Below are 26,381 nucleotides of genomic sequence, written 5' to 3'. Positions count from 1 at the left end.
CGTAGACTGTTAGAGACATTACTCCCATGGAGTAAAGTGCGCATGGTGTCTGTTGTATTAATCCCGATGCAATTTCTGTGTTTCATCAACACTCTGATAGTCCACAGATTTCAGAATGCCTCCAGATGTGCAATTGAAACTACTTCTGGTCTTCCAGGGAACGATCAAAGCGTAGACTGTTTAAGACATTACTCCCATGAAGGAAACTGCGCATGGAGACTGTTGTAATCAATCCCGATGCAATATCTGTGTTTCATCAACACTCTGATAGTCCACAGATTACAGAATGCCTCCAGATGTGCATTGGAAACTACTACTGGTCTTTCAGGGAACGATCAAAGCGTAAACTCTTTAAGACATTACTGCCATGGAGGAAAGTACGCATGGTAACTGTCGTAATCAATTCCGATACATTTTCTGTGTTTCATCAACACTCTGATAGTCCACAGACTACAGAATGCCACGATATGTGCATCGGAAACGACTACTGGTCTTCCCGGGAACGATCAAATCGTAGACTGTTTCAGACATTACTCCCATGGAGGAAAGTGCGGATGGTGACTGCTGTATTCAATCCCGATGCTATTTCTGTGTTTCATCAACACTCTGATAGTCCACAGATTACAGAATGCCACCAGATGTGCATCGGAAACTACTACTGGTCTTCCAGGGAACGATCAAACCGTACACTGTTTGAGACCTCCCTCCCGTGGAGCAAAGTGTTCATGGTGACTGTTGTATTCATTCCCGATGCAATTTCTGTGTTTCATAAACATTCTGATAGTCCACAGATTACAGAATGGCACCAGATATGCATCGGAAACTACTACTGGTCTGTCAGGGAACGATCAAAGCGTAAACTCTTTGAGACATTAATCCCATGGAGGAAAGTGCGCATGGTAACTGTTGTAATCAATCCCGATACATTTTCTGTGTTTCATCCACACTCTGATAGTCCACAGATTACAGAATGCCACGAGATGTGCATCGGAAACTACTACTGGTCTTCCCGGGAACGATCAAAGCGTAGACTGTTTCAGACATCACTCCCATGGTGGAAAGTGCGCATGGTAACTGTTATATTCAATCCCGATGCAATTTCTGTGTTTCATCAACACTCTGATAGTCCACAGATTACAGAATGCCTCCCGATGTGCATCGGAAACTACTATTGGTCTTCCAGGGAACGATCAAAGCGTAGACTGTTTGGGACATTACTCCCATGGAGGAAAGTGCGCATTGTAACTGTTGTATTCAATCCCGATGCAATATCTGTGTTTCATCAACACTCTGATACTCCAGAGATTACAGAATGCCTCCAGATGTGCATCGGAAACTACTACTGGTCTGTCAGGGAACGATCAAAGCGTAGACTGTTTGAGACATTACTCCCATGGAGGAAAGTGCGCATGGTGACTGTTGTATTCAATCCCGATGCAATTTCTGTGTTTCATCAACACTCTGATAGTCCACAGATTACAGAATGCCTCCAGATGTGCATCGGAAACTGCTACTGGCCTGCCAGGGAACGATCAAAGCGTAAACTCTATGAAACATTACTCCCATGGAGGAAAGTGCGCATGGTGACTGTTGTATTCAATCCCGATGCAATTTCTGTGTTTCATCAACACTCTGATAGTCCACAGATTACAGAATGCCTCCCGATGTGCATCGGAAACTACTACTGGTCTTCCAGGGAACGATCAAAGCGTAGACTGTTTGGGACATTACTCCCATGGAGGAAAGTGCGCATTGTAACTGTTGTATTCAATCCCGATGCAATTTCTGTGTTTCATCAACACTCTGATAGTCCACAGAATACATAATGCCACGAGATGTGCATCGGAAACTACTACTGGTCTTCCAGTAAACGATCAAAGTGTAGACTGTTTAGGACATTACTCCCATGGAGGAAAGTGCGGATGGTGACTGTTGTATTCAATCCCAATGCTATTTCTGTGTTTCATCAACACTCTGATAGTCCACAGATTACAGAATGCCACCAGATGTGCATCGGAAACTACTACTGGTCTTATAGGGAACGATCAAACCGTAGACTGATTGAGACACACCTCCCGTGGAGGAAAGTGCGCATGGTGACTGTTGTATTCATTCCCGATGCAATTTCTGTGTTTCATCAACACTCTGATAGTCCACAGATTACAGAATGGCGCCAGATATGCATCGGAAACTACTACTGGTCTGTCAGGAACGATCAAAGCAAAAACTCTTAGAGACATTAATCCCATGGAGGAAAGTGCGCATGGTAACTGTTGTAATCAATCCCGATACATTTTCTGTGTTTCATCAACACTCTGATAGTCCACAGATTACAGAATGCCACGAGATGTACATCGGAAACTTCTACTGGTCTGCCCAGGAACGATCAAAGCGTAGACTGTTTCAGACATTACTCCCATGGAGGAAAGTGCGCATGGTAACTGTTGTATTCAATCCCGATGCAATTTCTGTGTTTCATCAACACTCTGATACTCCAGAGATTACAGAATACCTCCAGATGTGCATCGAAAACTACTACTGGTCTTCCAGGGAACGATCAAAGCGTAGACTGTTTGAGACATTACTCCCATGGAGGAAAGTGCGCATGGTGACTGTTGTATTCAATCCCGATGCAATTTCTTTGTTTCATCAACACTCTGATAGTCCACAGATTACAGAATGCCTCCAGATGTGCATCGGAAAGTGCTACTGGCCTCCAGGGAACGATCAAAGCTTAAACTCTATGAAACATTACTCCCGTGGAGGAAAGTGCTCATGGTGACTGTTGTATTCAATCCCGATGCAATTTCTGTGTTTCATCAACACTCTGATAGTCCACAGATTATAGAATGCCTCCCGATGTGCATCGGAAACTACTACTGGTCTTCCAGGGAACGGTCAAAGCGTAGACTGTTTGGGACATTACTCCCATGGAGGAAAGTGCGCATTGTAACTGTTGTATTCAATCCCGATGCAATATCTGTGTTTCATCAACACTCTGATACTCCACAGAATAAAGAATGCCTCCCGATGTGCATCGGAAACTACTACTGGTCTTCCAGGGAACGATCAAAGCGTAGACTGTTTGGGACATTACTCCCATGGAGGAAAGTGCGCATGGTGACTGTTGTATTCAATCCCGATGCAATTTCTGTGTTTCATCAACACTCTGATAGTCCACAGATTACAGAATGCCACGTGATGTGCATCGGAAACTACTACTGGTCTTCCAGCTATCGATCAAAGCGTAGACTGTTTCAGACATTACTCCCATGGAGGAAAGTGCGGATGGTGACTGTTGTATTCAATCCCGATGCTATTTCTGTGTTTCATCAACACTCTGATAGTCCACAGAATACAGAATGCCACCAGATGTTCATCGGAAACTACTACTGGTCTTCCAGGGAACGATAAAAGCGCAGACTGTTTGAGACATTAATAGCCTTGAGGAATGTGCGCATGGAGACTGTTGTATTCAATCCCTATGCAATTTCTGTGTTTCATCAACACTCTGATAGTCCACAGTTTACAGAATGCCTACAGATGTTAATCGGAAACTACTACCGATCTTCCAGGGAACAGTCAAAGCGTAGACTGTTAGAGACATTACTCCCGTGGAGGAATGTACGCATGGTGAATGTTGTATTAAATCCCTTTGCAATTTCTGTGATTCATCAACACTCTGATAGTCCACAGATTACAGAATGCCACCAGATGTTCATCGGAAACTACTACTGGTCTTCCAGGGAACGATCAAAACGTAGACTGTTTGGGACATTACTCCCATGGAGGAAAGTGCGCATGGTGACTGTTGTATTCAATCCCGATGCTATTTCTGTGTCTCATCAACACTCTGATACTCCACAGATTACAGAATGCCTCCAGATGTGCATCGGAAACTATTTCTGGTCTTCCAGGGAACGATCAAAGCGTAGACTGTTTGAGACATTACTCCCATGGAGGAAAGTGCGCATGATGACTGTTGTATTCAATCAGGATTCAATTTCAGTGTTTCATCAACACTCTGATAGTCCACAGATTACAGAATGCCTCCAGATGTGCATCGGAAACTACTACTGGCCTTCCAGGGAACGATCAAATCGTAAACTCCTTGAGACATTACTCCCATGGAGGAAAGTGCGCATGGTGACTGTTGTATTCAATCCCGATGCATTTTCTGTGTTTCATCAACACCCTGATAGTCCACAGATTACAAAATGCCACAAAATGTGCATCGGAAACTACTACTGGTCTTCCAGGGAACGATCAAATTGTCGACTGTTTGTGACATACCTCCCGTAGTGGAAAGTGCGCATGGTGACTCTTTTATTTAATCCCGAGGCAATTTCTGTGTTTCATCAACACTCTGATTGTCCACAGATTACTGAATGCCACCAGATGTGCATCGGAAACTACTACTGGTCTTCCAGGGAACGATCAAATCGTAGACTGTTTGAGAATTACTCCCATGGAGGAAAGTGCGCATGGTAACTGTTGTATTCAATCCCGATGCAATTTCTGTGTTTCATCAACACTCTGATAGTCCACAGATTACAGAAAGCCTCCAGATGTCCATCGGAAACTACTACTGGTCTTCCAGGGAACGATCAAAGCGTAGACTGTTAGAGACATTACCCCCATGGAGGAAAGTGCGCATGGTAAATGTTGTATTCAATCCCGATGCAATATCAGTGTTTCATCAACACTCTGATTCTCCACAGATTACAGAATGCCTCCAGATGTGCATCGGAAACTACTATTTGTCTTCCGGGGAACGAACAAAGCGTAGACTGTTAGAGACATTTCTCCCATGGAGGAAAGTGCGCATGGTAACTGTTGTATTCAAAACCCGATGCAATTTCTGTGTTTCATCAACACTCTGATACTGCACAGATTACAGAATGCCTCCAGATGAGCATCGGAAACTACTACTGGTCTTCCAGGGAACGATCAAAGCGTAGACTGTTTGAGACATTACTCCCATGGAGGAAAGTGCGAATTGTGGCTGTGTATTCAATCCCGATGCAATTTCTGTGTTTCATCAACACTCTAATAGTCCACATATTACAGAATGCCTCCAAATGTGCATCGGAAACTACTACTGGTCTTCCACGGAACGATTAAAGCGTAGACTGTTTGAGACATTACTTTTACGGAGGAGTGTGCTCATGGTGACTGTTGTATTCAATCCCGATGCAATTTCTGTGTTTCATCAACACTCTGATAGTACACAGAATACAGAATGCCTCCAGATGTGCATCGGAAACTGCTACTGGTCATCCAGGGAACGATCGAAGCGTGAACTCTTTGAAACATTACTCCCATGGAGGAAATTGCGCATGGTGACTGTTGTATTCAATCCCGATGCAATTTCAGTGTTTCATCAACACTCTGATAGTCCACCGATTACAGAATAATTCCAGATGTTAATCGGAAACTACTACTGGTCTTCCAGTGAACGATCAAAGCGTAGACTGTTTGGGACATTACTCCCATGGAGGAAAATGAGCATGGAGACCTTTGTATTCAATCCCGATGCAATTTCTGTGTTTCATCAACACTCTGATAGTCCAAAGATTACGGAAAGCCTCCAGATGTGCATCGGAAACTACTACTGGTCTTCCAGATAACGATCCAAGCGTAGACTGTTAGAGGCATTACTCCCATGGAGTAAAGTGCGCATGGTGACTGTTGTTTTCAATCCCGATGCAATTTCTGTGTTTCATCAACACTCAGATCGTCCACAGATTACTGAATGCCTCCAGATGTGGAATTGAAACTACTTCTGGTCTTCAAGGGAACGATCAAAGCGTCGACTGTTTAAGACATTACCCCCATGGAGGAAACTGCACATGGAGACTGTTGTATTCAATCCCGATGCAATTTCTGTGTTTCATCAACACTCTGATTGTCCACAGATTACAGAATGCCTCCAGATGTGCATCGGAAACTACTACTGGTCTTTCAGGGAACGATCAAAGCATAAACTCTTTGAGACATTACACCCATGGAGGAAAGTGCGCATGGTAACTGTTGTAATCAATCCCGATGCATTTTCTGTGTTTCATCAACACTCTGATAGTCCACAGATTACAGAATGCCACGAGAGGTGCATCAGAAACTGCTACTGGTCTTCCCGGGAACGATCAAAGCGTAGACTATTTCAGACATTACTCACATACAGGAAAGTGTGGATGGTGACAGTTGTATTCAATCCCGCTGCAATATCTGTGTTTCATCAACACTCTGATAGTCCACAGATTACAGGATGCCACCAGATGTGCATTGGAAACTACTACTGGTCTTCCAGGGAACGATCAAAACGTCGACTGTTTGAGACATACCTCCCGTGGAGGAAAGTGCGAATGGTGAATGTTGTATTTAATCCCGAAGCAATTTCTGCGTTTCATCAACACTCTGATAGTCCACAGATTACAGATAGCCTCCAGATGTGCATCGGAAACTACTACATGTCTTCCAAGGAACGATCAAAGCGTAGACTGTTAGAGACATTACTCCCATGGAGGTAAGTGCGCATGGTAACTGTTGTATTCAATCTCGATGCAATTTCTGTGTTTCATTAACACTCTGATAGTCCACAGATTACAGATAGCCTCCAGATGTGCATCGGAAACTACTAGTGGTCTTCCAGGGAACGATCAAAGCGTAGACTGTTATAGACATTGCTCCCATGGAGGAAAGTGCTCATGGTAACTGTTGTATTCAATCCCGATGCAATTTCTGTGTTTCATCAACACTCTGATACTCCACAGAATACAGAATCCCTCCAGGTATGCATCGGAAACTACTACTGGTCTTCCAGGGAACGATCAAAGCGTAGAGTGTTTGGGACATTACTCCCATGGAGGAAAGTGCGCATAGTGACTGTTGTATTCAATCCCGATGCAATTTCTGTGTTTCATCAACACTCTGATAGTCCACAGATTACAGAATGCCTCCAGATGTGCAATTGAAACTACTTCTGGTCTTCCAGGGAACGATCAAAGCGTAGACTGTTTAAGACATTACCCCTATGGAGGAAACTGCGCATGGAGACTGTTGTATTCAATCCCGATGCAATTTCTGTGTTTCATCAGCACTCTGATAGTCCACAGATTACAGAATGCCTCCAGATGTGCATCGGAAACTGCTACTGGCCTTCCAGGGAACGATCAAAGCGTAAACTCTATGAAACATTACTCCCATGGAGGAAAGTGCGCATGGTGACTGTTGTATTCAATCCCGATGCAATTTCTGTGTTTCATCAACACTCTGATAGTCCACAGATTACAGAATGCCTCCCGATGTGCATCGGAAACTACTACTGGTCTTCCAGGGATCGATCAAAGCGTAGACTGTTTGGGACATTACTCCCACGGAGGGAAGTGTGCATTGTAACTGTTGTATTCAATCCCGATGCAGTTTCTGTGTTTCATCAACACTCTGATAGTCCACAGAATACAGAATGCATCCCGAGTGCATCGGAAACTACTACAGGTCTTCCAGGGAACGATCAAAGCGTAGACTGTTTCAGACATTACTCCCATGGAGGAAAGTGCGGATGGTGACTGTTGTATTCAATCCCGATGCTATTTCTGTCTTTCATCAACACTCTGATAGTCCACAGATTACAGAATGCTACCAGATGTGCATCGGAAACTACTACTGGTCTTCCAGGGAACGATCAAACCGTAGACTGTTTGAGACATACCTCCCCTGGAGGAAAGTGCGCATGGTGACTGTTGTATTCATTCCCGATGCAATTTCTGTGTTTCATCAACACTCTGATAGTCTACATATTACAGAATGCCACCAGATGTGCATCGGAAACTACTGCTGGTGTTCCAGGGAACGATTAAAACGTAGAGTGTTTGAGACATTACTCCTGTGGAAGAATGTGCGCATGGTGACTGTTGTATTCATCCCGATGCATTTTCTATGTTTCATCAACACTCTGATAGTCCACATGTTACAGAATGCCTCCAGATGTTCATCGGAAACTACTACTGGTCTTCCAGGGAACGATAAAAGCGCAGACTGTTTGAGAATTACTCCCATGGAGGAAAGTGCGCATGGTGACTGTTGTATTCAATCCCGATGCTATTTCTGTGTTTCATCAACACTCTGATAGTCCACAGATTACAGAATGCCTCCAGATGTGCATCGGAAACTACTACTGGTCTTCCAGGGAACGATCAAATCGTAAACTCCTTGAGACATTACTCCCATGGAGGAAAGTGCGCATGGTGACTGTTGTATTCAATCCCGATGCATTTTCTGTGTTTCATCAACACCCTGATAGTCCACAGATTGCAGAATGCCACAAAATGTGCATCGGAAACTACTACTGGCTTTCCAGGGAACGATCAAAGCCAAGACTGTTTCAGACATTACTCCCATGGAGGAAAGTGCGGATGGTGACTGTTGTATTCAATCCCGATGCAATTTCTGTGTTTCGTCAACACTCTGTTAGTCCAAAGATTACGGAAAGCCTCCAGATGTGCATCGGAAACTACTACTGGTTTTCCAGGGAACGATGAAAGCGTAGACTGTTAGAGACATTACTCCCATGGAGTTAAGTGCGCATGGTGACTGTTGTATTCAATCCCGATGCAAGTTCTGTGTTTCATCAACACTCTGATGGTCCACAGATTACAGAATGCCTCCAGATGTGCATCGGAAACTACTACTGGTCTTTCAGGGAACGATCAAAGCGTAAACTCTTTGGGACATTACACCCATGGAGGAGAGTGCGCATGGTAACTGTTGTAATCAATCCTGATGCATTCTCTGTGTTTCATCAACACTCTGATAGTCCACAGATTACAGAATGCCACGAGATGTGCATCAGAAACTACTACTGGTCTTCCCGGGAACGATCAAAGCTTACACTGTTTCAGACATTACTCACATACAGGAAAGTGCGGATGGTGACTGTTGTATTCAATCCCGCTGCAATTTCTGTGTTTCATCAACACTCTGATAGTCCACAGATTACAGGATGCCACCAGATGTGCAATTGAAACTATTTCTGGTCTTCCAGGGAACGATCAAAGCGTACACTGTTTAAGACATTACCCCCATGGAGGAAACTGCGCATGGAGACTGTTGTATTCAATCCCGATGCAATTTCTGTGTTTCATCAACACTCTGTTAGTCCAAAGATTACGGAAAGCCTCCAGATGTGCATCGGAAACTACTACTGGTTTTCCAGGGAACGATGAAAGCGTAGACTGTTAGAGACATTACTCCCATGGAGGAGAGTGCGCATGGTAACTGTTGTAATCAATCCCGATGCATTTTCTGTGTTTCATCAACACTCTGATAGTCCACAGATTACAGAATGCCACGAGATGTGCATCAGAAACTACTACTGGTCTTCCAGGGAACGATCAAATCGTAGACTGTTTGAGAATTACTCCCATGGAGGAAAGTGCGCATGGTAACTGTTGTATTCAATCCCGATGCAATTTCTGTGTTTCATGAACAGTCTGATAGTCCACAGATTACAGATAGCCTCCAGATGTGCATCGGAAACTATTACTGGTCTTCCAGGGAACGATCAAATCGTAGACTGTTAGAGACATTACTCCCATGGAGGAAAGTGAGCATGGTAACTGTTGTATTCAATCCCGATGCAATTTCTGTGTTTCATCAACACTCTGATAGTCCACAGATTACAGATAGCCTCCAGATGTGCATCGGAAACTACTACTGGTCTTCCAGGGAACGATCAAACCGTAGACTGTTTGAGACATACCTCCCGTGGAGGAAAGTGCGCATGGTGACTGTTGTATTCATTCCCTATGCAATTTCTGTGTTTCATGAACACTCTGATAGTCCACAGATTACAGAATGGCACCAGATATGCATCGGAAACTACTACTAGTCTTCCAGAGAACAATCAAAGCGTAGACTGTTTGAGAAATACTCCCATCGAGGAAAGTGCGCATGGTGAATGTTGTTTTCAATCCCGATCCAATTTCTGTGTTTCATCGACACTCTGATAGTCCACAGATTACAGAAAGCCTCCAGATATGTATCGGAAACTACTACTGGTCTTCCAGGGAACGATCAAAGCGAAGACTGTTGGACACATTACTCCCATGGAGGAAAGTGCGCATGGTGACTGTTGTATTCAATCCCGATGCAATTTCAGTGTTTCATCAACACTCTGATTCTCCACAGATTACAGAATGCCTCCAGATATGCATCGGAAACTACTACTTGTCTTCCGGGGAACGATCAAAGCGTAGACTGTTAGAGACATTACTCCCATGGAGGAAAGAGCGCATGGTGACTGTTGTATTCAATCCCGATGCAATTTCTGTGTTTCATCAACACTCTGATAGTCCAAAGATTACGGAAAGCTTCCAGATGTGCATCGGAAGCTACTACTGATCTTCCAGGGAACGATCAAAGCGTAGACTGTTAGAGACATTACTCCCATGGAGTAAAGTGCTTATGGTGACTGTTGTATTCAATCCCGATGCAATTTCTGTGTTTCATCAACACTCTGATAGTCCACAGATTACAGAATGCCTCCAGATGTGCAATTGAAACTATTTCTGGCCTTCCAGGGAACGATCAAAGCGTACACTGTTTAAGACATTACCCCCATGGAATAAACTGCGCATGGAGACTGTTGTATTCAATCCCGATGCAATTTCTGTGATTCATCAGCACTCTGATAGTCCACAGATTACAGAATGCCTCCAGATGTGCATCGGAAACTGTTACTGGCCTTCCAGTGAACGATCAAAGCGTAAACGCTATGAAACATTACTCCCAAGGAGGAAAGTGCGCATGGTGACTGTTGTATTCAATCCCGATGCAATTTCTGTGTTTCATCAACACTCTGATAGTCCACAGATTACAGAATGCCTCCCGATGTGCATCGGAAACTACTACTGGTCTTCCAGGGATAGATCAAAGCGTAGACTGTTTGGGACATTACTCCCATTGAGGGAAGTGCGTATTGTAACTGTTGTATTCAATCCCGATGCAATATCTGTGTTTCATCAACACTCTGATAGTCCACAGAATACAGAATGCCTCCCGATGTGAATCGGAAACTACAACTGGTCTTCCAGGGAACGATCAAAGCGTAGAGTGTTTGGGACATTACTCCCATGGAGGAAAGTGCGCATGGTGACTGTTGTATTCAATCCCGACGCAATTTCTGTGTTTCATCAACACTCTGATAGTCCACAGATTACAGAATGCCACGAGATGTGCATCGGAAACTACTACTGGTCTTCCAGCAAACGATCAAATCGTAGACTGTTTCAGACATTACTCCCATGGAGGAAAGTGCGGATGGTGACTGTTTTATTCAATCCCGATGCTATTTCTGTGTTTCATCAACACTCTGATAGTCCACAGATTACAGAATGTCACCAGATGTGCATCGGAAACTACTACTGGTCTTGCAGGGAACGATCAAACCGTAGACTGTTTGAGACATACCTCCCATGGAGGAAAGTGTGCATGGTGACTGTTGTATTCATTCCCGTTGCAATTTCTGTGTTTCATCAACACTCTGATAGTCCACAGATTACAGAATGGCACCAGATATGCATCGGAAACTACTACTGGTCTTCCAGGGAACGATCAGAGCATAGACTGTTTGAGAATTACTCCCTTGGAGGAAAGTGCACATGGTGACTCCTGTATTCAATCCCCATGCAATTTCTGTGTTTCATCAACACTCTGATAGTCCAAAAATTACAGAATGCCTCCAGATGTGCATCGGAAACTACTACTGGTCTTCCAGGGAACGATCAAAGCGTAGACTGTTTGAGACATTTCTCCCATGGACGAAAGTGCGCATGGTGATTGTTGTATTCAATCCCGATGCAATTTCTGTGTTTCATCAACACTCTGATAGTCCAAAATTTACAGAATGCATCCAGATGTGCATCGGAAACTACTACTGGTCTTCCAGGGAACGATCAAAGCGTAGACTGTTTGAGACATTACTCCCATGGAGGAAAGTCGCATGGTGACTGTTGTATTCAATCCCGATGCGATTTCTGTGTTTCATCAACACACTGATAGTCCACAGATTTCAGAATGCCTCCAGATGTGCATCGGAAACTACTACTGGTCTTCCCGCGAACGATCAAAGCGTCGACTGTATCAGACATTACTCCCATGCAGGAAAGTGCGCATGGTGAATGTTGTATTTAATCACGAAGCAATTTCTGTGTTTCATCAACACTCTGATAGTCCACAAATTACAGAATGCCAACAGATGTGCATCGGAAACTACTACTGGTCTTCCAGCAAACGATCAAATCGTAGACTGTTTGAGAATTACTCCCATGGAGGAAAGTGCGCATGGTAACTGTTGTATTCAATCCCGAGGCAATTTCTGTGTTTCATCAACACTCTGATAGTCCACAGATTACAGAAAGCCTCCAGATGTGCATCGGAAACTACTACTGGTCTTCCAGGGAACGATCAAAGCGTAGACTGTTAGAGACCTTACTCCCATGGAGGAAAGTGCGCATGGTAAATGTTGTATTCAATCCCGATGCAATTTCAGTGTTTCATCAACACTCTGATTCTCCACAGATTACAGAATGCCTCCAGATGTGCATCGGAAACTACTATTTGTCTTCCGGGGAACGATCAAAGCGTAGACTCTTAGAGACATTACTCCCATGGAGGAAAGTGTGCATGGTAACTGTTGTATTCAAAACCCGATGCAATTTCTTTGTTTCATCAACACTCTGATACTCCACAGATTACAGAATGCCTCCAGATGAGCATCGGAAACTACTATTGGTCTTCCAGGGAACGATCAAGGCGTTGACTGTTTGAGACATTACTCCCATGGAGAAAAGTGCGCATGGTGGCTGTTGTATTCAATCCCGATGCTATTTCTGTGTTTCATCAACACTCTAATAGTCCACATATTACAGAACGCCTCCAAATGTGCATCGGAAACTACTACTGGTCTTCCAGGGAACGATTAAAGCGTAGACTGTTTGGGACATTACTCACATGGAGGAAAGTGCGCATGGAGACTGTTGTATTCAATCCCGATGCAATTTCTGTGTTTCATCAACACTCTGATAGTCCAAAGATTACGGAAAGCCTCCAGATGTGCATCGGAAACTACTACTGGTCTTCCAGGGAACGACAAAGCGTAGACTGTTAGAGACATTACTGCCATGGAGTAAAGTGCGCATGGTGACTGTTGTATTTAATCCCGATGCAATTTCTGTGTTTCATCAACACTCTGATAGTCCACAGATTACAGAATGCCAAGAGATGTGCATCGGAAACTACTACTGGTCTTCCAGGGAACGATCAAAGCGTAGACTGTTTCAGACATTACTCCCATGGAGGAAAGTGCCGATGGTGACTGTTGTATTCAATCCCGATGCTATTTCTGTGTTGCTTCAACACTCTGATAGTCCGCAGATTACAGAATGCCACCAGATGTGCATCGGAAACTACTACTGGTCTTCCAGGGAACGATCAAACCGTAGACTGTTTGAGACATACCTCCCGTGGGGGAAAGTGCGCTTGGTGACTGTTGTATTCATTCCCTATGCAATTTCTGTGTTTCATGAACACTCTGATTGTCCACAGATTACAGAATGGCAGACAGATATGCATCGGAAACTACTACTGGTCTTCCAGAGAACGATCAAAGCATAGACTGTTTGAGAATTACTCCCATGGAGGAAAGTGCGCATGGTGAATGTTGTTTTCAATCCCGATGCAATTTCTGTGTTTCATCAACACTATGATAGTCCACAGATTACAGAATGCCTCCCGATGTGCATCGGAAACTACTACTGGTCTTCCAGGGATCGATCAAAGCGTAGACTATTTGGGACATTACTCCCATGGAGGGAAGTGCGCATTGTAACTGTTGTATTCAATCCCGATGCAATTTCTGTGTTTCATCAACACTCTGATAGTCCACAGATTACAGAATGCCACGAGATGTGCATCGGAAACTACTACTGGTCTTCCAGCAAACGATCAAATCGTAGACTGTTTCAGACATTACTCCCATGGAGGAAAGTGCGGATGGTGACTGTTTTATTCAATCCCGATGCTATTTCTGTGTTTCATCAACACTCTGATAGTCCACAGACTACAGAATACCACCAGATGTGCATCGGAAACTGCTACTGGTCTTCCAGGGAACGATCAAAGCGTGAACTCTTTGGAACATTACTCCCATGGAGGAAAGTGCGCATGGCGGCTGTTGTATTCAATCCCGATGCAATTTCTGTGTTTCATCAACACACTAATAGTCCAAAGATTACGGAAAGCCTCCAGATGTGCATCGGAAACTACTACTGGTCTTCCAGGGAACGATCAAAGCGTAGACTGTTTCAGACATTACTCCCATGGAGGAAAGTGCGGATGGTGACTGTTGTATTCAATCCCGATGCAATTTCTGTGTTTCATCAACGATCTGATAGTCCACAGATTAGAGAATGGCACCAGATATGCATCGGAAACTACTACTGGTCTTCCAGGGAACGATCAAAGCATAGACTGTTTGAGAATTACTCCCTTGGAGGAATGTGCGCATGGTGACTCCTGTATTCAATCCCCATGAAATTTCTGTGTTTCATCAACACTCTGATAGTCTACATATTACAGAATGCCACCAGATGTGCATCGGAAACTACTGCTGGTGTTCCACGGAACGATCAAAGCGTAGACTGTTTGAGACATTACTCCCAGTGGAAGAATGTGCGCATGGTGACTGTTGTATTCATCCCGATGCAATATCTATGTTTCATCAACACTCTGATAGTCCACATGTTACAGAATGCCTCCAGATGTACTTCGGAAACTACTACTGGTCTTCCAGGGAACGATAAAAGCGCAGACTGTTTGAGACATTACTCCCATTGTGGAAAGTGCACATGGTGACTGTTGTATTCAATCAGGATGCAATTTCTGTGTTTCCTCAACACTCTGATAGTCCACAGATTACAGAATGCCTATAGATGTGCATCGGAAACTACTACTGGTCTTCCAGGGAACGATCAAATCGTAAACTCCTTGAGACATTACTCCCATGGAGGAAAGTGCGCATGGTGACTGTTGTATTCAATCCCGATGCGATTTCTGTGTTTCATCAACACACTGATAGTCCACAGATTTCAGAATGCCTCCAGATGTGCATCGGAAACTACTACTGGTCTTCCCGCGAACGATCAAAGCGTCGACTGTATCAGACATTACTCCCATGCAGGAAAGTGCGGATGGTGACTGTTGTATTCAATCCCGATGCAATTTCTGTGTTTCATCAACACTCTGATAGTCCACAGATTACAGAATGCCACGAGATGTGCATCGCAAACTACTACTGGTCTTCCAGGGAACGATCAAAGCGTAGACTGTTTGTGACTTACCTCCCGTGGTGGAAAGTGCGCATGGTGACTGTTGTATTTAATCCCGAAGCAATTTCTGTGTTTCATCAACACTCTGATAGTCTACATATTACAGAATGCCCCCAGATGTGCATCGGAAACTACTGCTGGTGTTCCAGGGAACGATTAAAACGTAGAGTGTTTGAGCCATTACTCCTGTGGAAGAATGTGCGCATGGTGACTGTTGTATTCATCCCGATGCATTTTCTATGTTTCATCAACACTCTGATAGTCCACATGTTACAGAATGCCTCGAGATGTTCATCGGAAACTACTACTGGTCTTCCAGGGAACGATCAAATCGTAGACTGTTTGAGAATTACTCCCATGGAGGAAAGTGCGCATGGTAACTGTTGTATTCAATCCCGAGGCAATTTCTGTGTTTCATCAACACTCTGATAGTCCACAGATTACAGAAAGCCTCCAGATGTGCATCGGAAACTACTACTGGTCTTCCAGGGAACGATCAAAGCATAGACTGTTTGAGAATTACTCCCTTGGAAGAAAGTGCGCATGGTGACTCCTGTATTCAATCCCCATGCAATTTCTGTGTTTCATCAATACTCTGATAGTCTACATATTACAGAATGCCCCCAGATGTGCATCGGAAACTACTGCTGGTGTTCCAGGGAACGATTAAAACGTAGAGTGTTTGAGACATTACTCCTGTGGAAGAATGTGCGCATGGTGACTGTTGTATTCATCCCGATGCATTTGCTATGTTTCATCAACACTCTGATAGTCCACATGTTACAGAATGCCTCGAGATGTTCATCGGAAACTACTACTGGTCTTCCAGGGAACGATAAAAGCGCAGACTGTTTGAGACATTACTCCCATGGAGGAAAGTGCGGATGGTGACTGTTGTATTCAATCCCGATGCAATTTCTGTGTTTCATCAACACTCTGATAGTCCAAAGATTACGGAAAGCCTCCAGATGTGCATCGGAAACTACTACTGGTCTTTCAGGGAACGATCAAAGCGTGAACTCTTTGGGACATTACACCCATGGAGGAGAGTGCGCATGGTAACTGTTGTAATCAATCCCGTTGCATTTTCTGTGTTTCATCAACACTCTGATAGTCCACAGATTACAGAATGGCACCAGATATGCATCGGAAACTACTACTGGTCTTCCAGGGAACGATTAAAGCGTAGACTTTTTGAGACATTACTTTTACGGAGGAATGTGCTCATGGTGACTGTTGTATTCAATCCCGATGCAATTTCTGTGTTTCATCAACACTCTGATAGTACACAGATTACAGAATGCCTCCAGATGTGCATCGGAAACTGCTACTGGTCTTCCAGGGAACGATCAAAGCGTGAACTCTTTGGAACATTACTCCCATGGAGGGAAGTGCGCATGGTGACTGTTGTATACAATCCCGATGCAATTTCTGTGTTTCATAAATACTCTGATAGTCCACCGATTACAGAATGCCTCCAGATGTTAATCGGAAACTACTACTGGTCTTCCAGGGAAAGATCAAAGCGTAGACTGTTTGGGACATTACTCCCATGGAGGAAAGTGCGCATGGAGACTGTTGTATTCAATCCCGATGCAATTTCTGTGTTTCATCAACACTCTGATAGTCCAAAGATTACGGAAAGCCTCCAGATGTGCATCGGAAACTACTACTGGTCTTCCAGGGAACGACCAAAGCGTAGACTGTTTCAGACATTACTCATATGGAGGAAAGTGCGGATGGTGACTGTTGTATTCAATCCCGATGCAATTTCTGTGTTTCATCAACACTCTGATAGTCCAAAAATTACAGAATGCCTCCAGATGTGCATCGGAAACTACTACTGGTCTTCCAGGGAACGATCAAAGCGTAGACTGTTTGAGACATTACTCCCATGGAGGAAAGTACGCATGGTGACTGTTGTATTCAATCCCTATGCAATTTCTGTGTTTCATCAACACTCTGATAGTCCAAAAATTACAGAAAGCCTCCAGATGTGCATCGGGAACTACTACTGGTCTTCCAGGGAACGATCAAAGCGTAGACTGTTTGAGACATTACTCCCATGGAGGAAAGTGCGCATGGTGACTGTTGTATTCAATCCCGATGCGATTTCTGTGTTTCATCAACACACTGATAGTCCACAGATTTCAGAATGCCTCCAGATGTGCATCGGAAACTACTACTGGTCTTCCCGCGAACGATCAAGCGTCGACTGTATCAGACATTACTCCCATGCTGGAAAGTGCGGATGGTGACTGTTGTATTCAATCCCGATGCAATTTCTGTGTTTCATCAACACTCTGATAGTCCACAGATTACAGAATGCCACGAGATGTGCATCGCAAACTACTACTGGTCTTCCAGGGAACGATCAAATCGTCGACTGTTTGTGACTTACCTCCCGTGGTGGAAAGTGCGCATGGTGACTGTTGTATTTAATCCCGAAGCAATTGCTGTGTTTCATCAACACTCTGATAGTCCACAGATTACAGAATGCCAACAGATGTGCATCGTAAACTACTACTGGTCTTCCTGGTAACGATCAAATCGTAGACTGTTTGAGAATTACTCCCATGGAGGAAAGTGCGCATGGTAACTGTTGTATTCAATCCAGAGGCAATTTCTGTGTTTCATCAACACTCTGATAGTCCACAGATTACAGAAAGCCTCCAGATGTGCATCGGAAACTACTACTGGTCTTCCAGGGAACGATCAAAGCATAGACTGTTTGAGAATTACTCCCTTGGAAGAAAGTGCGCATGGTGACTCCTGTATTCAATCCCCATGCAATTTCTGTGTTTCATCAACACTCTAATAGTCCAAAGATTACGGAAAGCCTCCAGATGTGCATCGGAAACTACTACTGCTCTTCCAGGGAACGATCAAAGCGTAGACTGTTAGAGACATTACTCCCATGGAGTTAAGTGCGCATGGTGACTGTTGTATTCATCCCGATGCATTTTCTATGTTTCATCAACACTCTGATAGTCCACATGTTACAGAATGCCTCCAGATGTTCATCGGAAACTACTACTGGTTTTCCAGGGAACGATAAAAGCGCAGACTGTTTGAGACATTACTCCCATGGAGGAAAGTGCGGTTGGTGACTGTTGTATTCAATCCCGATGCAATTTCTGTGTTTCATCAACACTCTAATAGTCCAAAGATTACGGAAAGCCTCCAGATGTGCATCGGAAACTACTACTGCTCTTCCAGGGAACGATCAAAGCGTAGACTGTTAGAGACATTACTCCCATGGAGTTAAGTGCGCATGGTGACTGTTGTATTCAATCCCGATGCAATTTCTGTGTTTCATCATCACTCTGATGGTCCACAGATTACAGAATGCCTCCAGATGTGCATCGGAAACTACTACTGGTCTTTCAGGGAACGATCAAAGCGTGAACTCTTTGGGACATTACACCCATGGAGGAGAGTGCGCATGGTAAATGTTGTAATCAATCCCGATGCATTTTCTGTGTTTCATCAACACTCTGATAGTCCACAGAGTACAGAATGGCACCAGATATGCATCCGAAACTACTACTGGTCTTCCAGGGAACGATTAAAGCGTAGACTTTTTGAGACATTACTTTTACGGAGGAATGTGCTCATGGTGACTGTTGTATTCAATCCCGATGCAATTTCTGTGTTTCATCAACACTCTGATAGTACACAGATTACAGAATGCCTCCAGATGTGCATCGGAAACTGCTACTGGTCTTCCAGGGAACGATCAAAGCGTGAACTCTTTGGAACATTACTCCCATGGAGGAAAGTGCGCATGGTGACTGTTGTATACAATCCCGATGCAATTTCTGTGTTTCATCAATACTCTGATAGTCCACCGATTACAGAATGCCTCCAGATGTTAATCGGAAACTACTACTGATCTTCCATTGAAACATCAAAGCGTAGACTGTTAGGGACATTACTCCCATGGAGGAAAGTGCGCATGGAGACTGTTGTATTCAATCCCGATGCAATTTCTGTGTTTCATCAACACCCTGGTAGTCCAAAGATTACGGAAAGCCTCCAGATGTGCATCGGAAACTACTACTGGTCTTCCAGGGAACGATCAAAGCGTAGACTGTTTCAGACATTACTCCCATGGAGGAAAGTGCGGATGGTGACTGTTGTATTCAATCCCGATGCAATTTCTGTGTTTCATCAACGCTCTGATAGTCCACAGATTACAGATTGGCACCAGATATGCATCGGAAACTACTACTGGTCTTCCAGGGAACGATCAAAGCATAGACTGTTTGAGAATTACTCCCTTGGAGGAAAGTGCGCATGGTGACTCCTGTATTCAATCCCCATGCAATTTCTGTGTTTCATCAACACTCTGATAGTCTACATATTACAGAATGCCACCAGATGTGAATCGGAAACTACTGCTGGTGTTCCACGGAACGATCAAAGCGTAGACTGTTTGAGACATTAGTCCCGTGGAAGAATGTGCGCATGGTGACTGTTGTATTCATCCCGATGCAATTTCTATGTTTCATCAACACTCTGATAGTCCACATGTTACAGAATGCCTCCAGATGTTCATCGGAAACTACTACTGGTCTTCCAGGGAACGATAAAAGCGCAGACTGTTTGAGACATTACTCCCATTGAGGAAAGTGCACATGGTGACTGTTGTATTCAATCAGGATGCAATTTCTGTGTTTCCTCAACACTCTGATAGTCCACAGATTACAGAATGCCTCCAGATGTGCATCGGAAACTACTACTGGTCTTCCAGGGAACGATCAAAGCGTAGACTGTTTGAGACATTACTCCCATGGAGGAAAGTGCGTATGGTGACTGTTTTATTCAATCCCGATGCAATTTCTGTGTTTCATCAACACTCTGATAGTCCAAAAATTACAGAAAGCCTCCAGATGTGCATCGGGAACTACTACTGGTCTTCCAGGGAACGATCAAAGCGTAGACTGTTTGAGACATTACTCCCATGGAGGAAAGTGCGCATGGTGACTGTTGTATTCAATCCCGATGCGTTTTCTGTGTTTCATCAACACACTGATAGTCCACAGATTTCAGAATGCCTCCAGATGTGCATCGGAAACTACTACAGTTCTTCCCGCGAACGATCAAAGCGTCGACTGTATCAGACATTACTCCCATGCAGGAAAGTGCGGTTGGTGACTGTTGTATTCAATCCCGATGCAATTTCTGTGTTTCATCAACACTCTGATAGTCCAAAGATTAAGGAAAGCCTCCAGATGTGCATCGGAAACTACTACTGGTCTTCCAGGGAACGATCAAAGCGTAGACTGTTTCAGACATTACTCCCATGGAGGAAAGTGCGAATGGAGACTGTTGTATTCAATCCCGATGTAATTTCTGTGTTTCATCAACGCTCTGATAGTCCAAAGATTACAGAAAGCCTCCAGATGTGCATCGGAAACTACTACTGGTCTTCCAGGGAACGATCAAAGCGTAGACTGTTTCAGACATTACTCCCATGGAGGAAAGTGCGGATGGTGACTGTTGTATTCAATCCCGATGCAATTTCTGTGTTTCATCAACGCTCTGATTGTCCACAGATTACAGAATGGCACCAGAAATGCATTAGAAACTACTACTGGTCTTCCAGGGAACGATCAAAGCATAGACTGTTTGAGAATTACTCCCTTGGAGGAAAGTGCGCATGGTGACTCCTGTATTCAATCCCCATGCAATTTCTGTGTTTCATCAACACTCTGATAGTCTACATATTACAGAATGCCACCAGATGTGCATCGGAAACTACTGCTGGTGTTCCACGGATCGATCAAAGCGTAGACTGTTTGAGACATTACTCCCGTGGAAGAATGTGCGCATGGTGACTGTTGTTTTCATCCCGATGCAATTTCTATGTTTCATCAACACTCTGATAGTCCACATGTTACAGAATGCCTCCAGATGTTCATCGGAAACTACTACTAGTCTTCCAGGGAACGATAAAAGCGCAGACTGTTTGAGACATTATTTCCATTGAGGAAAGTGCACATGGTGACTGTTGTATTCAATCAGGATGCAATTTCTGTGTTTCCTCAACACTCTGATAGTCCACAGATTATAGAATGCCTCCAGATGTGCATCGGAAACTACTTCTGGTCTTCCAGGGAACGATCAAATCGTAAACTCCTTGAGACATTACTCCCATGGAGGAAAGTGCGCATGGTGACTGTTGTATTCAATCCCGATGCAATTTCTGTGTTTCATCAACACTCTGATAGTCCACAAATTACAGAATGCCTCCAGATGTGCATCGGAAACTACTACTGGTCTTCCAGGGAACGATCAAAGCGTAGACTGTTTGAGACATTACTCCCATGGAGGAAAGTGCGCATGGTGACTGTTGTATTCAATCCCGATGCAATTTCTGTGTTTCATCAACACTCTGATAGTCCAAAAATTACAGAAAGCCTCCAGATGTGCATCGGGAACTACTACTGGTCTTCCAGGGAACGATCAAAGCGTAGACTGTTTGAGACATTACTCCCATGGAGGAAAGTGCGCATGGTGACTGTTGTATTCAATCCCGATGCGATTTCTGTGTTTCATCAACACACTGATAGTCCACAGATTTCAGAATGCCTCCAGATGTGCATCGGAAACTACTACTGGTCTTCCCACGAACGATCAAAGCGTCGACTGTATCAGACATTACTCCCATGCAGGAAAGTGTGGATGGTGTCTGTTGTATTCAATCCCGATGCAATTTCTGTGTTTCATCAACACTCTGATAGTCCACAGATTACAGAATGCCACGAGATGTGCATCGCAAACTACTACTGGTCTTCCAGGGAACGATCAAATCGTCGACTGTTTGTGACTTACCTCCCGTGGTGGAAAGTGCGCATGGTGACTGTTGTATTCAATCCCGAAGCAATTTCTGTGTTTCATCAACACTCTGATAGTCCACAGATTACAGAATGCCAACAGATGTGCATTGGAAACTACTACTGGTCTTCCAGGTAACGATCAAATCGTAGACTGTTAGGGAATTACTCCCATGGAGGAAAGTGCGCATGGTAACTGTTGTATTCAATCCCGAGGCAATTTCTGTGTTTCATCAACACTCTGATAGTCCACAGATTACAGAAAGCCTCCAGATGTGCATCGGAAACTACTACTGGTCTTCCAGGGAACGATCAAAGCATAGAGTGTTTGAGAATTACTCCCTTGGAAGAAAGTGCGCATGGTGACTCCTGTATTCAATCCCCATGCAATTTCTGTGTTTCATCAATACTCTGATAGTCTACATATTACAGAATGCCACCAGATGTGCATCGGAAACTACTGCTGGTGTTCCAGGGAACGATTAAAACGTAGAGTGTTTGAGACATTACTCCTGTGGAAGAATGTGCGCATGGTGACTGTTGTATTCATCCCGATGCATTTTCTATGTTTCATCAACACTCTGATAGTCCACATGTTACAGAATGCCTCCAGATGTTCATCGGTAACTACTACTGGTCTTCCAGGGAACGATAAAAGCGCAGACTGTTTGAGACATTACTCCCATGGAGGAAAGTGCGGATGGTGACTGTTGTATTCAATCCCGATGCAATTTCTGTGTTTCATCAACACTCTGATAGTCCAAAGATTACGGAAAGCCTCCAGATGTGCATCGGAAACTACTACTGGTCTTCCAGGGAACGATCAAAGCGTAGACTGTTAGAGACATTACTCCCATGGAGTTAAGTGCGCATGGTGACTGTTGTATTCAATCCCGATGCAATTTCTGTGTTTCATCAACAGTCTGATAGTCCACAGATTACAGATAGCCTCCAGATGTGCATCGGAAACTACTACTGGTCTTCCAGGGAACGATCAAATCGTAGACTGTTTGAGAATTACTCCCATGTAGGAAAGTGAGCGTGGTAACTGTTGTATTCAATCCCGATGCAATTTCTGGGTTTCATCAACAGTCTGATAGTCCACAGATTACAGATAGCCTCCAGATGTGCATCGGAAACTACTACTGGTCTTCCAGGGAACGATCAAATCATAGACTGTTAAGGACATTACTCCCATGGAGGAAAGTGAGTATGGTAACTGTTGTATTCAATCCCGATGCAATTTCTGTGTTTCATCAACACTCTGATAGTCCACAGATTACAGATAGCCTCCAGATGTGCATCGGAAACTACTACTGGTCTTCCAGGGAACGATCAAAGCGAAGACTGTTGGACACATTACTCCCATGGAGGAAAGTGCGCATGGTGACTGTTGTATTCAATCCCGATGCAATTTCAGTGTTTCATCAACACTCTGATTCTCCACAGATTACAGAAAGCCTCCAGATATGCATCGGAAACTACTACTTGTCTTCCGGGGAACGATCAAAGCGTAGACTGTTAGAGACATTACTCCCATGGAGGAAAGAGCGCATGGTGACTGTTGTATTCAATCCCGATGCATTTTCTGTGTTTCATCAACACCCCGATAGTCCACAGATTGCAGAATGCCACAAAATGTGCATCGGAAACTACTACTGGCTTTCCAGGGAACGATCAAAGCGTAGACTGTTAGAGACATTACTCCCATGGAGTAAAGTGCGCATGGTGACTGTTGTATTCAATCCCGATGCAATTTCTGTGATTCATCAACACTCTGATAGTCCACAGATTACAGAGTGCCTCCAGATGTGCAATTGAAACTACTTCTGGTCTTCCAGGGAACGATCAAATCGTACACTGTTTAAGACATTACCCCCATGGAGGAAACTGCGCATGGAGACTGTTGTATTCAATCCCGATGCAATTTCTGTGTTTCATCAACACTCTGATAGTCCACAGATTACAGAATGCCTCCGGATGTGCATCGGAAACTACTACTGGTCTTCCAGGGATCGATCAAAGCGTAGACTGTTTGGGACATTACTCCCATTGAGGGAAGTGCGCATTGTAACTGTTGTATTCAATCCCGATGCAATTTCTGTGTTTCATCAACACTCTGATAGTCCACAGAATACAGAATGCCTCCCGATGTGCATCGGAAACTACTACTGGTCTTCCAGGGAACGATCAAAGCGTAGACTGTTTGGGACATTACTCCCATGGAGGAAAGTGCGCATGGTGACTGTTGTATTCAATCCCGATGCAATTTCTGAGTTTCATCAACACTCTGATAGTCCACAGATTACAGAATGCCACGAGATGTGCATCGGAAACTACTACTGGTCTTCCAGGGAACGATCAAACCGTAGACTGTTTGAGACATACCTCCCATGGAGGAAAGTGTGCATGGTGACTGTTGTATTCATTCCCGATGCAATTTCTGTGTTTCATCAACACTCTGATAGTCCACAGATTACAGAATGGCACCAGATATGCATCGGAAACTACTACTGGTCTTCCAGGGAAAGATCAAAGCATAGACTGTTTGAGAATTACTCACTTGGAGGAAAGTGCGCATGGTGTCTCCTGTATTCAATCCCCATGCAATTTCTGTGTTTCATCAACACTCTGATAGTCTACATATTACAGAATGCCACCAGATGTGCATCGGAAACTACTGCTGGTGTTCCAGAGAACGATCAAAGCGTAGACTGTTTGAGACATTACTCCCGTGGAGGAATGTGCGCATGGTGACTGTTGTATTTATCCCGATGCAATTTCTATGTTTCATCAACACTCTGATAGTCCACATGTTACAGAATGCCTCCAGATGTTCATCAGAAACTACTACTGGTCTTCCAGGGAACGATAAAAGCGAAGACTGTTTGAGACATTACTCCCATGGAGGAAAGTGCACATGGTGACTGTTGTATTCAATCAGGATGCAATTTCTGTGTTTCATCAACACTCTGATAGTCCAAAAATTACAGAATGCCTCCAGATGTGCATCGGAAACTACTACTGGTCTTCCAGGGAACGATCAAAGCGTAGACTGTTTGAGACATTACTCCCATGGAGGAAAGTGCGCATGGTGTCTGTTGTATTCAATCCCGATGCGATTTCTGTGTTTCATCAACACACTGATAGTCCACAGATTTCAGAATGCCTCCAGATGTGCATCGGAAACTACTACTGGTCTTCCCGCGAACGATCAAAGCGTCGACTGTATCAGACATTACTCCCATGCAGGAAAGTGCGGATGGTGACTGTTGTATTCAATCCCGATGCAATTTTTGGGTTTCATCAACTCTCTGATAGTCCACAGATTACAGAATGCCACGAGATGTGCATCGCAATCTACTACTGGTCTTCCAGGGAACGATCAAATCGTCGACTGTTTGTGACTTACCTCCCGTGGTGGAAAGTGCGCATGGTGAATGTTGTATTTAATCACGAAGCAATTTCTGTGTTTCATCAACACTCTGATAATCCACAAATTACAGAATGCCAACAGATGTGCATCGGAAACTACTACTGGTCTTCCAGGGAACGATCGAAGCGTAGACTGTTTGAGACATTACTCCCATGGAGGAAAGTGCGCATGGTGTCTGTTGTATTCAATCCCGATGCGATTTCTGTGTTTCATCAACACACTGATAGTCCACAGATTTCAGAATGCCTGGAGATGTGCATCGGAAACAACTACCGGTCTTCCAGGGAACGATCAAAGCGTAGACTGTTAGAGACATTACTCCCACGGAGGAAAGTGCGCATGGTAAATGTTGTATTCAATCCCGATTCAATTTCAGTGTTTCATCAACACTCTGATTCTCCACAGATTACAGAATGCCTCCAGATGTGCATCGGAAACTACTATTTGTCTTCCGGGAACGATCAAAGCGTAGACTCTTAGAGACATTACTCCCATGGAGGAAAGTGTGCATGGTAACTGTTGTATTCAAAACCCGAAGCAATTTCTTTGTTTCATCAACACTCTGATACTCCACAGATTACAGAATGCCTCCAGATGAGCATCGGAAACTACTATTGGTCTTCCAGGGAACGATCAAGGCGTTGACTGTTTGAGACATTACTCCCATGGAGGAAAGTGCGCATGGTGGCTGTTGTATTCAATCCCGATGCAATTTCT

Source organism: Schistocerca gregaria, chromosome 3, assembly GCF_023897955.1.
Source record: "Schistocerca gregaria isolate iqSchGreg1 chromosome 3, iqSchGreg1.2, whole genome shotgun sequence".
NCBI classification, from domain to species: Eukaryota; Metazoa; Arthropoda; class Insecta; order Orthoptera; family Acrididae; genus Schistocerca; species Schistocerca gregaria.
This window is presented reverse-complemented; position numbering follows the sequence as displayed.